Raw genomic sequence first — 18,175 nt, forward strand, 5'->3', positions numbered from 1 at the left:
GGGTCATCTTTTCTGAAAGCTTACTCCGGGCACAAAAAATGCTAGTTATGGCTCTGTCCCCAGAGAAGTAGGTTATATATTTCGAGTTAGTGGCAGAACCAAGTTTAAGCTCAGGGCTTATTTCTCTGGAGCAATCTAATCATTCAATCTGAGTAGGAACTGTTTTATTCTTGTTTTCCTGTAGCCCAGTCCCTAGAACAATGTCTGGTACATAATAAATAAGAACTTGATAAAGACTTGTTGATTGTTGATTAGTCGATAACATATTTACATGTGAAATCACTGAAACTATGGGATATTTGAGATAATTTGATTCCATATAATTCAATAAGCATTTTTAAGCCTCAGCTATGTTCTTAGGTGCTCTGTATGAGATCTCAGAAATATAAATACCAAAAATAAAACCATGCCTTCTCTTAAAGTGTTTACGCTTTGCTAAAGTAAGCCATACATAAAGAGATATGAAAATACAAGGTTTATGCAAAGTAATTTTTGTTGTTGTTACTGGGGGAGGGAGGGAGGGAGGGTGTGAGGATCACTAACAAGCAGCAGAATGATCAAGAAAGACCTCTGGTAGTAGGTAACACTTATGCTAAGCCTTGAAGGGAACCAGGGATTCCAAGAAGCCAGGCTGAGGAAAGAAAGCAGGCTGGGCATATGAGGAACAGCAGCTAGGTGGTGAGGTGGATAGAGTGCTGGGCCTGAAGTCAGGAGGACCTGAGTTCAAATCCAGCCTTCAACATTTATTAGCCTGTGACCTTGGGCAAGTCACTTAACCTCTGTTTGCCTTAATTCACTAGAGAAGGAAATGGCAGACCACTCCAGTACTGGGGTCAGACACAACTGCATAACTGAAGAACAACACTCCACTCTAATTAAAAAAGAACAAGATAAACCTTCAATCTAAAGTAATGGAAACAGAGAGAGTTAGGAAATCTGCAAGAGTATCATTTCATTCAAGAAAAGTTTATTAGGTATCCAGTGTGTATAAGGCACTAGATATTATAGTTATTTTGGAGGTAGAATTGACAGGGTTTGGCAACTGGTTGGATATGCAGGAGATGGTTAAGGAGAAACATCAAGGATGGCTACTGAGTTTTAGAACCTGGATGACTAGGAAGATTGATGATGACCCTAACAGAAGTGAGATTGTCGAGAGGGAGGAGAAGATGGCCCCTCCCTCCTAAGACCTAGAGCTGGGATGGAGACTAGAAGGCTCTTTTTCTCAGTTCCCACCACACTCTTGGCACATGCATCATAGAGCGCTGACTGGAGTCAGGAAGACCTGAGTTAAAATCCAGCCTCAGATACTTACTACTTGTATAAACCTGGGCAAGTCACTTAACCTCTGTTGTCTGCCCCAGTTCCTTCAACTGAAAAATGAGTATAACAATAGAATCTAGCTCCCAAGGTTGTTCTGGTGCTATATAAATGCTAGCTATTATTATTTGGATTCTCTGTGTACACTAAGAGTACCACAGAAGGCACTCAGTCCAGAAAGGGGGAGACATGGGACCCTGACCTGACAATCTTTCAGAAGAGGAGGACCCAGGTAGAAAGGAGTCTACAAGTTCCTATGATGTCTAGCTGGGGCAGAAGGAAGAAACAGGAGTCTAAACTAAAGTCCCTTTTGGGCCTGCTGCCAAAAAATAAGGACTCTGTACCCCATCTCTGGAGGGAGATCCTAAAGCCCAGGGCAGGACTGACCCAGAGGAAAGTAAGGAATTCATAGTATAAATCTAGAGATGGAAGTCAGTCAACAAGCATTGATTTATTAAGCACTTATTATGTGCCAAATACTCGTGATACAAAGAAAGGCAAAAACATGCTACCTACCCTCCAGGATTTCACTTTCTAATAAAAGAAAGGACCATAGAGCTTCTCTACTCTTAGCCTCCCATTTTACAGAGAAGGAAAGTGAGTCCCAGGAAAAGGAAGGAACTTGCCTATGGTCGGTCACACATTTAAACCTGGGACCTCTGACTCCAAATTCACCACTCTGGCATGTGGCATTATTCCACTTAAATACCATACATTCCTCTCAAATTACTCACCCCACCTTCCCCAACCAGATGAACCAGGTACCCTAGCCTCAGCCTTAAGACAAAAACTGACCCCAAGTCTGTTATTCTAAACGCTGCTCTCTTATTTGATGATATATGGGGGCTGGGGTTAGGAGTTAGTGGTTAGAAATAAGGGAATGAATTCTGCATAAAATGGTGGGAAAGGGCTTCCACTCTGCTGTTAGGAAGGGAATACCTTCTCCCCAACCCAGCACTCACTTTGTCTCTTTCCAACTCCTGTTCCCAGCCTTCCATTAAGGAACATTACCCACTCACCCCGCACTGTCATGCCCACCGTTTCTATTTTTGACTCATTGGACAGGGCAGTACTAAAGGGCTCTAGAGGGACTTGTGAAGAAGGAGAAGTGGCCCAATTGGTATAGGAATCTGATCAGACTTCAATGGAAAGAGGTTTCCAATAGATGGAGCATTGGATCAGCTGGAGTGCTTAGTGTGAATGCCTTGTGGGCTAGGCTAGGAACTGAATTAGCTTAGTGCACCTCTAGTAATCTGAGGAAGGCAGGTGTGATATAAAGGGAAGAGTAGTGAATTTAGGGTCAAAAGATCCAGATTTGACACCTGGCTTTAACCATGTGAACTTGAATAGATAATTACCCTTTTCTGGATTTGTGTTTTCTTATCTGTATGTAACAAAGGTTGAATTAGTTTATGGGGGCAACTCAGGGAGTATGTATCCTGGAATTTTATGTTGTTATTTAGTCATTTCAGTCATGTTTGACTCTTTGTGACCCCATTTGGGGTGGTTTGCCATTTCCTTCTCCAGATTGTTTCACAGATGAGGAAACTGAGGAAGACAGGATTAAGTGACTTGCCCAGGGTCACACTGCTAGGAAGTGTCTGAGGCTGGATTTAAACTCAGGTCCTTCTGGGTTCCAGGGCTAGTTCTCTATCCACTTCACCACCTACCTTAAGGGAACTCCAGAGACATGGTGACTAGGCAAGTCAAGTCAACAATCATTAAGCACTTACTATGTGCCAGGCATTGTGCTAAAATACAAGGAGAAAGAAAGTCAGTCCCTACCCTCAAGGAGCTTACATTCTAATAGGGGAAGATAACACATCAAAGGGGGCTGAAAACAAGGAGTAATGGGAAGAGAAGGTGCAGGCCCATGGCCCAAGTAGACAAAGTCCAGAGACTATGGAATGGAGCCAGGAGAAAAAAGACATGGTTCTCCTGGGTACTTTTCTTAAAATGGAGGTTCTGGGATAGTTCAATTTGAGGAAGCACACTTCAAGGGTAAGGAGGCTTCTATGGAATGATGGGAAAAGGCTGGAGAGTCAGGAATGCACCCTGGAGAGGAATATGCACTAGGGCTAGGACAGCAGGAAGGGGGCTGGGGGTTCCCTTAAAGAAAACTGCATTGTACACTCTCTCCCTTCAACCCCTGTCCCCCAATTGCTCAAGCCTTTCCCATGGCATTAAGTGACCGAGACTTCCAGGGTAGGGTGAAGGATGAACTTGCTCTTCCTCAACCAGCAACATAGTGATCACTAGAGTAGGGGGAATTCCCTTAGGCAACCTTATGCTGGAGACTCTGGCTGCATTTCCTTTCTAAAATAGGTTACTAAGCATAAATATCAAGGTAGGTACATCCAGGTTTATAAGTATCTTGTGAATTTGATAGGTCTGGAGGTAAAAACTAACTGAAAACAAAGGGAGTTTCTCCATGAGAGAAGATGACCACCAAGAAAAGGAAACAAACCAAATGAAATGGAGTGAGACAGTGCAGAGCTGAGGTGAAATGAAAAATGTCTAATCAACTGTTATGTTCTGATGAAATTTAAGTATCAGCCTTCCAGCATGCTATACCACTAGTTATAAATTAAGGAATCCTGTTTACATCATTATGTCAATCTATACTATCAGTCTTTTATGTTTAGCATAATAAATTATCTGTGCCCAGGGTCACACAGCTAGTAAGTGTCAAGTGTCTGAGGTCAGAGTTGAACTCAGGTCCTCCTGAATCCAGAGCCAGTGCTTTATCCACTGTACCACCTAGCTGCCCCAAGAAATGAAAATTTAAAAGAAATCACACATATGTGAAAGTATAAACTATCAAGTCTTCTTGTTGTTGTCATCACTGACCTCCAGTTACTCCTATGACATCATCCAAGCCTTTCTCTAAGCACTTCATGCCACCCACCCATATTCTCTACCTTGATGGGTGGGGGGTAAGCCCCCCAGGAGTCCGGACATGTTCATCATGTACCATTCCTGCCACCTGCATGTCCCCTTCTCAGTCTTTTGCCCAGAACAACTGAAGCCACCTTGTTCCCTGCCCATGCTTTGTGTGTGTGGGTATAAGGGTGAAGAGATGGGCCAGGAGCCAGGCTGAGCAGGAGAAAGAATGCCAGTATGGAGATGGTGGAGCAAAGGGAGCTCAGCCAGGAAGTTGGCATGGCTACCAGGGTCCCTTGGCAAGGAAGTATGCTCACTGTTGGGTCAAAGAGCTGGAGAGACCTTGTGTCTTTCCCTGAGCCCTCCCACCACCACCACCAAGAATCCAGCCTCCAAAGAGGCTTGGCATATGCCAAATAGTACTTGAGACGGCATCGGGAACCCCATCCAGGACCAGGTTAAGAGAGCAAGAGAAGAGATCTCAGGCAGGAGGGGACTCGAGGTAATTGTAATAATAAATAATTTTAAAAATAATAGCTGGCATTTATAGCATGTTACATACCCACTGTCTCATTTGATCCTCATAACAACCATGTGAGGCAGGTTCTACAGGTATTATTATCCCTATTTTATAGATGAGGAAACTGAGACCTAGAGATGCCATGACTTGCCTGTGGTCACACAGTTAAGAAATGTCAGAGGAGAGAAACTAGATTTTTCCTTACACTAAATCCATCAGTTCTTCCCACTGTACCATTCTCCCTCCATTGTGATTACTAGTCAGAGGTGGGGGAGGGGGAGGGAACAGGACCAACCTGGAGCCAAGTGCAATGAGCAGAATGAGATCATGGATTGGGCTCCTTGAGTTGTTTTTTGGAGTGCTGACACCCTAATCAGTGGGATATGCTGGGAAGGATGGAGGATTTCACCACTTTCTGCCCTGGCCTTCTGTTCAGGGGGCACAAATCCTTCAACCTCAAGGACACAACTGGAGTCCTTCATGATCAAGAAACAGAATTTCAAAGCTGTGAGATCTGATAGGGTTGTTGTGAGTAAAAAAAAAGGCTTTACAAATCACAGAGGACCTTATCGAAATGTATCACTGCTACCATTTAAAGATAGGGTGGCAAAGTGGGTAGAGGGCTCAATTTGGAGTCAGGATTGGAGTCCTGCCTTGCTTCAGAACTTTATTAGCTGTGTGACCCTGGAGTAGAGACTTCTCTCTGAGCTTCAGTATCTACATCTGTAAATGGGGATGATGATAATAATAGCACCTACCTGGGACTCTTAATTTCTTTTTTCCATGGGCAATGAGTGTTAAGTGACTTGCCCAAGGTCACACAGCTAGTGTCAAGTGTCTAAGGTCAAATTTGAACTCAGGTCCTCCTGAATCCAGGACTGGTGCTTTATTCACTGCGCCACCTAGCCGCCCCATCCGCTTTCATTCTTCAACCTCCTTTCTTATTCCCCTACAACCCTTCCCCTCTCCCCCTCCTTTGACCTCTGCCCTTTGCCCCCTCCACAGATGACAGGCTTCTGTAGATGGCCTCTCTTCTTGGTGGTGGTGTGTCTGCTGCTGATGTTGACAGGCTGGGGGGCCTGTGCAGTAATGCAGGTTCCAGACTATCCTGGGGAAGATGCCAATGTGGAGCAGCTGGAAAACTTCCTGTTGAAACTCGGCAAGGAGCTGGAGGCTATCAACATGTCCCCGTGAGTGGGGATGGGAGGGCACCAGGGCAGCTCTTGATTTGTGTATCTGTGTATGTGTGTGAAAGCAAAGTGTGCCAATGGTGGGGGGGAAGTAAGAGAAAGGGGTCTGTGTGCAGGATTGTTTGGGAATGCTGGGCATGATGTGATGGGAACCATTGAGGTCAAGCTAGGCAATGAGCCCTCTATCTCTCTCCCTGGCAGTTACCGAAAGAGGAGACGCTAGGAGATCAAGAATCATTTCCCCAGGCAATGGCTGAAGAGCCTTGTGCCATGTTCGGAATTCTGATGAATCAAGTGGATCCCAAAGGCTGCAACAGGGTGGGGATATATTGGGGTGGGGAAGGAGAGCTCCTCACAAACTACAGATTAGAGATCCAATTAGAATGTTAGAGGTTTAAAAAAGTGAGATTCCCCCCCCACCCCCAATTCTTCCCCTGGTTCCTGAGGTCCCTGAATGAGGATACTTGCTATATAGACTTTCCAGATTATCACCACCTGTGACAATGTCTTCCTTTCCTCCCCAAAGCCCTGTATCGCACGCACGCATACACACACACACACACACACACACACACACATGCACAAAACTTCTTCATTTCAAATATTTTCCAACCTCTTCTGCACTTTCCTGAGGTTTTCTGATACAAAATACAGCTTTTTAAAAACAGAAGTGGATAGAGATTCCAGAGACCTCTAGCACTTAGAAACCATGTGATACTTTGCAAGGCACATCAATCAGCCTTTTCTCCAGTTTTCTAATCTGTAAAATGGGAATATTAATGTTTGTACCACCTTCTGCACAACACTGTTATGGGGGAAATGCTTTATAAATCTTACAAATCTGTAGAAACGTGAGTTGTTATTATTGTTTCCTTGGGGGCATCAGGCCCATGACCCACCAAGCATAAGGTATCTCCCCAAATAGAAAACTAGTTGTCGTGCCCTTCTGAAGCATGAGATGCTGTGTGGCTGTGAATCATGGAACACCAGGATTCCCAAACAACCAGAGTATTTGTGGGTGACCCAAAGGGTGATAGAGAGGAGTGGAGGGTCTCGGTATGCTATGTGCTGTAGCATATCACACGTACAAGAATTGAATTAATAAATGAAAAACAACTTCATTAAGTATTTACTGTGTGCTCAGAATTGTTCTAAAGACTGAGGATACTAATAGAAGAAACAAGACAGTCCCTCCTCTCAAGGAGCTCATAATATAATTGGGAGAGACAACACGTAAAAGAAATTTCAGCCGCAGGGCAGATGGCAAGGCCCAAAGGTCCTTCTGTTAAGTAAGTAGTAAAGATGACAGTGTTAGGGGGTTACAGGGCATAGAGACAAGAGGGATGGTGAGGCCTAAGGGATTATAGGAGATGGTAACAGGGTCTTGATAGAAAGTCCTACCGCTTACCAAAAGAAATGGAATTGTTGATGCCCATCTCAATCGAGCCCAGTTAGCAGTCAGGCAACAAGGGCAAAAGGGACAGGAAAGGAGGAGGGTACTCCAAAGGGGGGAAGGGGGAGCTCTCCCTAACCCTGGATGGGTGCAGAGAGATGGAAGGGGAGAAGCAAGAAAAGAAAGGAACACATCACCTCCCTTTCCCCCAAAGGCATCTCAGATGGGTTCTGATAGTGTGGCCTGAAAGATACCATTCAGGAAATGTATATAGGAAAAGGAGGGTGGGTCAGTCTTGTACTGAGAACAAGAGATAACAGAGAGGATTAGTCCTGAACTGCTACCCATGACATGTTAAAGGACCTAAAGAAAGACCTATGATGCATTGTATAGATCCCCTTGAGAACATTTATTTATTTAAATAGGTGGCCATCTACACCAGTGGAAAAAGATCATAGATCCCCTGAAGCACTGATGTATACTTTCATCCAATTTATACTTTTTTCAAATAAATTTTTATTGATTGCTTTTGCTTTTCGATTCATTTCTTCCTGTATCCCTCACCCCTCCCTGCTCTCAGAGAACCATCCTTTATCACAAAGAATTTATAATTTACAACTAATACAATTTTTGCCTCTTAGAAATCCAGTTCTTTTACAAATCTACAAGCCCCCGTTTAAAAAAAATCTAGCAACAGTCATTACTTTTTTTATATATTCCATGCTTCAAATATACATTAAAGTATCTTAAGACACTTAGAAAATGGACTTTCTTCCTCTTATTTATATCAAAAGGAATAGAATTTTTTACTTTTTTTTTGGCAGGGCAATGGGGGTTAAGTGACTTGCCCAGGGTCACACAGCTAGTAAGCGTCAAGTGTCTGAGGTCAGATTTGAACTCAGGTCTTCCTGACTCCAGGGCCGGTGCTTTATCCACTGCACCACCTAACCACCCTGGAATAGAATTTTTTAAACCTATGATAAATATGCATTTTATTATGTAAGTGTATTATGTATGTATGATAGATATTATTTTGGTTTTGTTTTTTAATATTACATGCATTACATATATACATAACATTACATACTACAAAATCTTGGTCGCCTAGGGCCCCAATCAATCAATCAATAAACATTTACTAAACACCCACCATGTGCAAGGTACTGTGCTAAGCCCTCTTCATCCCCCACTAGCATCACTGTCTCTCAGTGAGACATCACTATCTCTCCATGTTTCTGGGAATCCCAGGGAGGGGGTGTAAATGTTCCAGTGTTGTTTCTCATCATCACCAGAATTCTCACCCACCACCCCAGACTTCTTTAATGTATACATGAGAGGAACAACAGGTGGAATCCATGGGAGAGATTCCCCAGGTCTCCAGAGAAACTGGCAGAATGCCCAATTGAAGAAGAGGAAGGTCATGGTGGGTACCCAATGCAAGGCAGGTATCTGGAGTGAAGTCCAGGTTGGGGGGTGGAGAGAAGGAAGAGAGGGGATACATCCAGAGAATAATGCAGCCATATACATAATACTAACTTACATTTCTATTGCTCACTAAGATTTACAAAGCACTTGCCTCATAACAACCCTGTAAGCCAGGGAATGCAAAGATCTCCCTTTGTTGTTTTGGAAACTAAAATTTAAGTCATTTGCCTAAGGTCACATGATTGTAAGTGTCAAAGCTGGCATTTGAAACTCAAGGTGTTCCTGATTCTAATACAGTGTTCTTTGTACCGAATTCTGTGGCCTCTCATGTACGTCACCCAGTGATACACGTGGCCAGGCTTAATGATTGCTATACAGATGTAGATATTTATCTGTTTATATTTATACTATGTATAGACACATCTGTATGTATGTGTGTGTACATATCTGCCATAGTTGTTTTTTCAAAACATCAGAGAAAGTATTATCCCAATATCTCTTCATGTGACCTGTCAGGCTCTATTAGACTAGAAAGGCTTCAGATAAGGTCTTGGGAACAGACTGTTCCTACTGTCTGAATACCAGCCCAACTAAGTCTGGAGAGGCTCATCAGCTAATCACAATTATAATTACTGCTATCCCATTGAGCACCTTAAGGTCTGTCATATATTAGACATGCATGGCCCTGTGAGCTAGGTGATATAAGTATTATAATTCTCATCATACAGATGAAGAGACTAAGAGTCTGAAAAATTACAGTGTATTTTTTTTTGCAAGGCCATGAGGGTTAAGTGACTTGCCCAGGGTCATACAACTAGCTAGTGTCAAGTGTCTGAGGCTGGATTTGAACTTAGGTCCTGCTGAATTCAGGGCCGGTGCTTTTTCCATTGTGCCACCTAGCTGCTTCTGGGTCTGAAAGATTAAATTACTTAATCAAACAATCAATCAATCAAGATTTATTAAGCACTTACTATGTTCCAGGTACTATGCTAAGCACTGGACTGACTCCTCATGTAACTATCAGAGATGGGGTTTGGATTCAGCCAAGTCTAATACTCTACACTACCCAGTCCCTAGGTGAGGAATCTTCTAGAATATGAAATACAAAAGAATATAAGACGGCCACACTTCATTTGGGACACCTTTAGCTTCTGTGGAAATAACGGCAGAGGGATGGTCAGTCTCAGAATATTGGGATCACCTATAAATAATCATTTAACTGTTGGTACTCCAGATAGGAGAAGGAAGTGTGTCATAGAGGCTAGAGTGGTGTGTGTGACTCTGAGCAAGTCACTTACATCTTTGTTTTAATGTAATTGGCTTCCTTTGTCATCCAATACATTTTATTTTATACCTTTAAAAACATTATCAGGGCAGCTAGGTGGTGCAGTGGATAAAGCAACTGACCCTGGATTCAGGAGGACCTGAGTTCAAATCCAGCCTCAGACACTTGACACTTACTAGCTGTGTGACCTTGGGCAAGTCACTTAACCCTCATTGCTCCACAAAAAAACCCAAAACCATTATCCTGAAAAGGGAGCCATAGGCTCTCGCCAGATTGTCCAAACTATCCATGACACATAACCCCTACTTGAAAGTGTGTGTGTGTGTGTGTGTGTGTGTGTGTGTGTGTGTGTGTGTGTATACACAGACAGTTCTCCTTTACATAAAGCTATTTTTACTTGATGGGAATTTGTCTATGGATGTGGGGAAGAGAAGAAAGGAGGCAGGAAGGGGGTGCAACCCTGGAGGTAGAGGGCGGACACACAGTTCAAAGACACATGGGGGTGGAGAACAGAAAAGGAAGAGCAGAAAGAACATGCTGGCCCAGCTAATGGGGGTTAGGACAGAATGGAAAGAAGGGGAGGGGGAAGGGGAGACAGACACATGGGGGCGGGACACAGACACAGACACAGGTAATGCCTAGGGGGCAGGGACAGACATGCAGTACCTGAGCTGGACAGACAGTACCACAGGCAGTAGGCTGAGAGGCAAAGGTCTCTTCTCTTGCTGCTGGAGGCCCCATTTGCTGCTGGTGGTGATATTTCTTTTATTTTTAAAAATATTCTTTTTATTTTTCTTTCTTCTTTTTGTAGGGCAATGAGGGTTAAGTGACTTGCCCAGGGTCACACAGCTAGTAAGTGTCAAGTGTCTGAGGCCAGATTTGAACTCAGGTCTTCCTGAATCCAGGGCCGGTGTTTTATCCACTGCACCACCTAGCTGCCCCCTCTTTTATTTTTTTAATAAATATTTTTATTTAAAGTTTTGAATTTCAAATTCTATCCTTCTTTCCCTCCCTCCTCCTTGAGGTGGTAAGCAATTATATATAGGTTATATGTGTACGATTATGTATGTTAACTTTTTTTTTTTTGGTGAGGCAATTGGGGTTAAGTGACTTGCCCAGGGTCACACAGCTAGTAAGTGTTAAGTGTCTGAGGCCGGATTTGAACTCAGGTACTCCTGAATCCAGGGCCGGTGCTTTTATCCACTGCGCCATTTAGTTGCCCCTTGTGTATGATTATGTAAAACATTTCCATGTTAGTTATTTTATATAAGAAGACTCGAATAAAAGAAAAAAATGAAAGTGAAGAATAGCATGCTTCAGTCTGTGTTCAATCAAATCAGTTCTTTCTCTGGAGGTGGGTAGTATGCTTCCTCAATAGTCCTTTGGGATGGTCTTGGATCATTGTATTGCTGACAACAGCTAAGTCATTCACAGTTCTTCACTGAAGAATATTGCTGTCTCTGTGTACAATGTTCTGGTTCTGTTCATTTAACTATATATCAGTTCATGTAAATCTTTCCAGGTTTTTCTGACATCATCCTGATTTTCATTTCTTATAGCACAATAATATTCCATTACAATCCATACCACAGCTAATTTAGCCATTCCCCAATTGATGGGCATCCCTTTGGTTTCCAATTCTTAGCCACAACAAAAAGAGCTGCTATAAAGATTTTTGTACAAATAGGTTTTCTTCTCTCTTCTTTTGGGATGTCTTTGGGATATAAACCTAGCAGTGTTGTTGCTGGATCAAAGTGTATGCACAATTTTATAGACCTTTAGGCATAGTTCCAGATTGGCCTCCAGAATGGTTGGATCATTTCACAACTCCACCAACAGTGGATTAGTGTCCCAGTTTTCCCACATCCCCTCCAACATCCAACATTTTCCTTTTTTGTCATATTAACTACTCTGATAGGTATGAGGTGGTACCTCAGAGTTGTTTTAATTTGCATTTCTCTGATCAATAGTGATTTAGAATATTTTTTCATATTATTATAGATAGCTTTGACTTCTTTGTCTGAAAACTGGGTGGTGATCTTTCTGCTGGTCTATTCTGTCTTCGTTTGGAGGGTTTCACTTTTTGGAGGGGGGGGTTATTTTTAGGATTTTGGGTAGGGAGGGAACAGGGAAGACCTTGGAGCTCCTAGCAGAGGTACAGGAGCATAGAGGAAGGAGTATTGTACAATTAACATAGGTGGTTTTTTGAAATGCCGATTTTGTTCTGAATTCTTTACATAAAGTTGAATTTACATAATGTGAATTTACTTAAAGTGAAAACTGTCATACATATACACACATATATACATATACATATATATTGCCTTGAGCATGATTTAGTGATTGGCTCCCAGTTACTTTATGTATTTTTGCATTTATTTTAAATAGAACTCCTCTGGGTAATATTTCCTCTATATAGAGGAAAATTTCTATTTCTACACTGCTATATAGCAATACTGTTGATTTTTGTGAGTTTACTTTGTATCCTTTTACTTTGCTGAAGCTACAATATCTCGATTCTCTGGGATTTTCTAAGTGAACTCTCATGTCACCAAATAGAGATAGTTTTGTCTCATCTTTGCCCTGTGTTTAAGCCTTTAAATTCTTATTTGTTTTGCTGCTATTGCTAGATTTTCTATAACTGTGTCACGTAAGAGTGGTGAAAAGGAGAGTGCTCTATTGCTTTAAGGAAATGACTTCTTGAAATACTTAATCAGGCAATAAATATTCATAAAATACCTACTATGTGCCAGGCACTGTGCTAAGTGTTGGAGACACAAAGAAAGGCAGAAGATAGTTGCTGCCTTCAAACTAATGGGGGAGCAACATGCAAACAACTATGTACAAACAAGCCATCTCTATAGGTTAAATAGGAGATAATCAGCAGAGGGAAGGGACTAGAATTAAGAGGGATTAGGAAAGGGCTAGCTAGATGATGCAGTGGATAGAGCACCTGCCCTGGATTCAGGAGGACCTGAGTTCAAATCCAGCCTCAGACACTTAACACTTACTAGCTGTGTGACCCTGGGCAAGTCACTTAACCCCAACTGCCCTGGGGGGAAAAAAGAGGTCTTAGGAAAGACTTTCTGTAAAAGGTGCAATTTTAGCTGAAACTCAGAGGAAGGCAAGGTAAACCAGGAGGTGGAGATGAGAAGAGAGAACATCGTAGGTATGGGGGACGGCCAGTGAAAATGCCCTGAGCTGGGAGATGGAGTGTCTTGTTCATGGAACATCAAGGAGGCCAAGGTCATTAAAACAAAGAATACATAGAAGAGAACAAGGTGTTGGTTGGTTGTTGTCCTTCAGACTCAAAGAGGACCAAAATGACATCACTATGTTGGGGTAAAGGTATAGTGTGTCAGGCCATGGCTGCTCAGACCAATACAAGCTCAGAAGACTCTACCACAGGTTGGACACAAGTAGTTCATACAACATTTAGAGTGGAGATGACTAAATTTGCACAGCTCACATTTCTTTTGAGCTGCTACAGTTCTGCTCTGCTCATTGAGCACAGTGCCTTGTTGGATGCAAGCACACCATAGCGGGTGGTCCTGTGCCAGTGTCTCCCATGTCTCACAATCTATTCCAAAATTCTTCAGAGACACCTTTAGAGTGTCCTTGTATCACTTCCTCTGACCTTTGTGTGAGCACTTGCCTTGGAAGATTTCTCCATAAAATAGTTTTCTTTTTTTGGTGAGGCAGTTGGGGTTAAGTGACTTGCCCAGGGTCACACAGCTAGTAAGTGTCAAGTGTCTGAGGCTGGATTTGAAATCAGGTCCTCCTGATTCCAGGGCTGGTGCTCTATCCACTGCACCACCTAGCTGCCCCTCATAAAATAGTTTTTCAGGCAAACATACCTTTGGCAATTGAACAACATGGCCAGCCCATTGGAGTTTCACTCTCTGTAGTAGAGTTGGAATGCCTGACAGCTTAGCAGGTGATCTTCAGAATCCTTCTAAGACAATTCAAATATAAGTGATTCAGTTTCCTGGTATGGTTCTGGTATACTGTCCAGGTTTCACAGCATACAACAAAGAGGTCAGCACAATGGCTCTGTAGACCTTCAGTTTGTTAGGCAGCCTAATACCTCTTCTTTCCTACACTTTCCTTCAGAACCTCCCAAACACTGAGTTAGCTCTGGCAATGTGTGCATCAACCTATGTGGATATCCCTGGAAAGTATACTGCCAAAATAAATTAATTTCGCACAAGTGGCAAAGAATCAATCCATGCTCTGTTACATCTCAGCCTCAGAGGCTGCACTAAGTGCACAATTGTCTGCAAACAAAATGTCAAGCACCGACTCTCCCACCATTTTAGTCTTGACTTGTAGCCTTTTCAAGTTAAATAATTTACCATTGGTGTGGTAGCTGACCTTAATACTATTTTTCATCCTCATTGAAGGCATCTGACAACATTGCTAAAAACATCATGCTAAAAAGCTTAGGAGGGAGGCGGCTAGGTGGCACAGTGGATAAAGCACCGGCCCTGGATTCAGGAGTACTTGAGTTCAAATCTGGCCTCAGACACTTGACACTTACTAGTTGTGTGACCCTGGGAACTTAACCCCAATTGCCTTACCAAAAAAAAAAAAAAAAAAAGCTTAGGAGGAAGTACACAGCCCTGTTTCGCTCCACTGGTAACTGGGAAATTGTCCATTGTCCATTATCCAGAGCCTGTGCAAACACGCCATCATGAAACTGGTGTATAATACCAATGAACTTCTCTGGGCAAGCAAATTTTGTCGTGATCTTCCACAAGCCCTCACAAATGACAGTATCAAAGGCCCTAGTCAGATCAATCAATGAATGTTGTGTACAGACATCTGTTCTGTTCCTGACATTTCTCCTGGAATTGTTGGGCAGCAAACATCATATTGACCATTCCTCAACCCTTTCTGAAGCCAGAGTAGCTCTCAGGTAGATGATCATCTTCCAGGTGAAAGATCAGGAGAACCCTGGCAAGAATCTTGCTGACAATGACTAAAAGAGAGATACCCCTGTGATTGTCACAGAACAACCTATTTCCCTTTCCTTTATAGAGATGGCCAATGGAGGCATCCTTGAATTCCTGAAGGATAATCTCCTCCTGCAAAATTATCCAGAAAACTTTAGTCAGCTTTTATATGAGCAGTGGATCTCCTGCCTTGTAAATCTCAGCTGGAATAGAATCAGCACTAGGCACTTTACCACATGAGAGGACCCCAAAGCATTGAAAACTTCTTCTTCAGTTGGCAGTTTGGCTAAAGAGGGATTGACTTCAACCTGAGGTATACAATCAATGGCTTCAGCATTAGTTGATAATAGTCTTTTGAGAGTACTATGAAAGTGTTTAACCCATCTCTCCAGGATCATGTCCTTATCACTAATCAGTGTGGTTCCATCAAGTCAAGTAGTTGTAGTTGAGAAGCACCATAGGTCTTTGGCCCATAAATAGCCTTCAGGGCATCATAAAACTGCTTTGGATTGTTACTATCAGTGCAGAACTGAATTTCATCTGCCTTCTTATTGAACCAAGAATCCTGCATCTCTAAGCTTCAATTGTATCTTACTTCTGATGAAGTTAAACACTGCTTTCTTAAAGACAGACAAACTATCCTAATGGTAAACTCTGTGGAATTCTCATTTTTCATTTAACAGCTTCTGAATTTCCCCATCATTTTTCTCAAACCAATCTTAATATTTGTGAGTGTCCTGGCTCAGATGAGTAAACGCAGTGCTGTATACCAAGTCTTTGAAAGCTGCCCACCCCTTTTCTGTTCCACCGTTGTCAACTGTGTATTGGCTTATCTTTCCCTCTAAGTAACTATTCATGCTCAGAGAAGCACTCTAATCTGTTGACATTGTCTTTTGGTAGGCATCTTGCTTTGGGGCTGCAACTTTTGTTGAATGCCAATATTTAACTTGGAGAGATAAGCAGTCCAGCACTTTGTGCCCTGTGATGGGTAAAACTAAATTTGTGTGGTCACCCTACCTGTCCCCTACATAGGGAAAGCTAGCTAGGACAACAGTTTAGGCAATGAACATTTATTACAATTTATTAGAGAACAAGTGTCTCTGAAAGAATAGGAAAACCGGGGCAGCTAGATGGCACTGGCTCTGGAGTCAGGAGTACCTGAGTTCAAATCTGGCCTCAGACACTTAACACTTACTAGCTGTGTAACCCTGGGCAAGTCACTTAACCCCAATTGCCTCACTAAAAAAAAAAAAAAAAAAGAATAGGAAAACCTATCTACCCTTGAGGAGGAATCAGAATTCAACCTGTCTCCTTCTTCAGCCACCACCACCACGAGGTTCCAACCACCAACTGACAAAACAAACTGCCTTCCACACTGCTTCAAGCTGATTGGTTGAGGGTGGTCTCATGCTCACTCAGCAGGGGGCCCCTGGTAATAATATTCTCACAGCCCCACACCGCCTTCATCGCTCTCACATCCTGTCTGTCTTCTCCTTACAATAACATGGTCCATTAAATGCCAATGTTTGCTTTGAGGGTGTATCCACGAAGTTTTAATGCATTTAGGCCAAAAGAAGACAGTGTTGGTGATGAGAAGGTTATGATATATACAAATCTTCAATAGTTGTGACTGTTGCTATTGCTGTCATTCCTCCCAAGGACTCCCTGTCATGTCTGGTAGGCTGTGCCTACTCTGGCGTTAAAGTTAACAAGAATTGCAGGTTTGTCCCCTTTTGGCATACTGGTGATGGTCTTCAGGACTTCCTAAATTTTGTCTTTGACTTCATTAGAATTTGTCATAGTGGAAGCATGTGCACTAATGAGGGTGGCACTGTGCTTTCCTGCAAGTGGCAACTGCATCATCATAAGCCTGTTCTTCACTCCTTTTGGGAGGCATCACAATCTTGTTGACTAGATTAGTTCTGATTGCAAAACCTACACCAGCTTTATTTCCCTCCCCATCCCTGTGGCCACTCCAAAAAAACATGTATCCAGTTCCAATGTCAGTAAGTTGGCCTTCATTTGAAAGTCTTGTTTCACTCAGGGCTACTATTTGGATGCAACACCGGACTGAGTTCTTTTGCAACAAGCTGTTACTCCTTCGAGTCTACTGGATTTCATGTTGTCCATAAGTGTATACACATTCCATGTGAGTGGAATCATCTTCTTGAAAGTTTTTATACATTTTTTTATGTTTCTACCACAGGGTGAGTTTCTACCTACCAAGGTAAGCAGGCCAGGGTTGAGTGAAGCAGACACTTTTAGGGTGCCTTTTTTTGTAGGGCAATGAGGGTTAAGTGACTTGCCCGGGGTCACACAGCTAGTAAATGTCAAATGTCTGAGACTGGATTTGAACTCAGGTCCTCCTGAATCCAGAGGTAGTATGCCACTGCACCACCTAGCTACCCCCTAGGGTGCCTTTTTAATTTTTATTTATTTTTTCTCTATGGCACTTTTTTTTGTGGGGCAATGAGGGTTAAGTGACTTGCTCAAGGTCACACAGCAAGTAAGTGTCTAGTGCCTGAAGCTGGATTTGAACTCAGGTCCTCCTGAATCCAAGGCCAGTGCTTTATCCACTGTGCCACCTACCTGCCCCCCTAGGGTGCCTTTTATAGCCTCTACCTCACAATAGGAGATGAGCATGAGCAGTGCAACCTTTCAAAAAAAACCTGCTTAGACACCCAGAGTGCTACCAAATCCCACTGCTGCTTCAGTCCAATGAGAAAATGACCCCATGGTTTGGGCTGCCTTGTGCAGGGTTCTGACTACAATTCCCAGTGTATTATTCACCTGCTGCTTTGTCACTTGTCTGTCAACATGGGTTTTTGAGGCAGGTAAAATGGTAAAATGGTATAGGTGATATCTTTTGACTCGAGCATAAATTGGATTTAAGTGGGACAGAGTTGAGCAAAGTCATTGGCCTCATGCTCTCTTTCAGAGTCATTAAAGTCCAGTGGCAAGACAAAAGTCAAGATGATTGATGATGCCTTGGGATATAGTGGACGACCTTGGCATTTTCGACAGTGCTTGCTTCAGCCAGCTTCATGGTCATTGGAACAAATTTATTCTCATCCACCCATTCTGGGGTAGGGGGAGTCTTCACATACTTGGGGTAGACACCCCTCCCAACTCACCAATAGGTTGAAGGCCCATCAGTTACCCCCAAGCTGGTTTACCCTATCTGCCAGTAAAGCCTGGGGTGTG

General features: G+C 42.8%; 1 long non-coding RNA gene across 1 annotated transcript; it reads left to right on the forward strand.

Moving 5' to 3' along the window:
* The first annotated feature begins 4,565 nt into the window (after window positions 1–4,565).
* On the forward strand, window positions 4,566–6,225 carry LOC122753403. Its single transcript, XR_006356283.1, has 3 exons — window positions 4,566–4,705; window positions 5,729–5,913; window positions 6,115–6,225. It is a non-coding gene; the product is annotated as an uncharacterized LOC122753403 (long non-coding RNA).
* The last annotated feature ends 11,950 nt before the right edge of the window (window positions 6,226–18,175 follow it).

Source organism: Dromiciops gliroides, chromosome 4, assembly GCF_019393635.1.
Source record: "Dromiciops gliroides isolate mDroGli1 chromosome 4, mDroGli1.pri, whole genome shotgun sequence".
In the NCBI taxonomy this organism is placed as follows: Eukaryota; Metazoa; Chordata; class Mammalia; order Microbiotheria; family Microbiotheriidae; genus Dromiciops; species Dromiciops gliroides.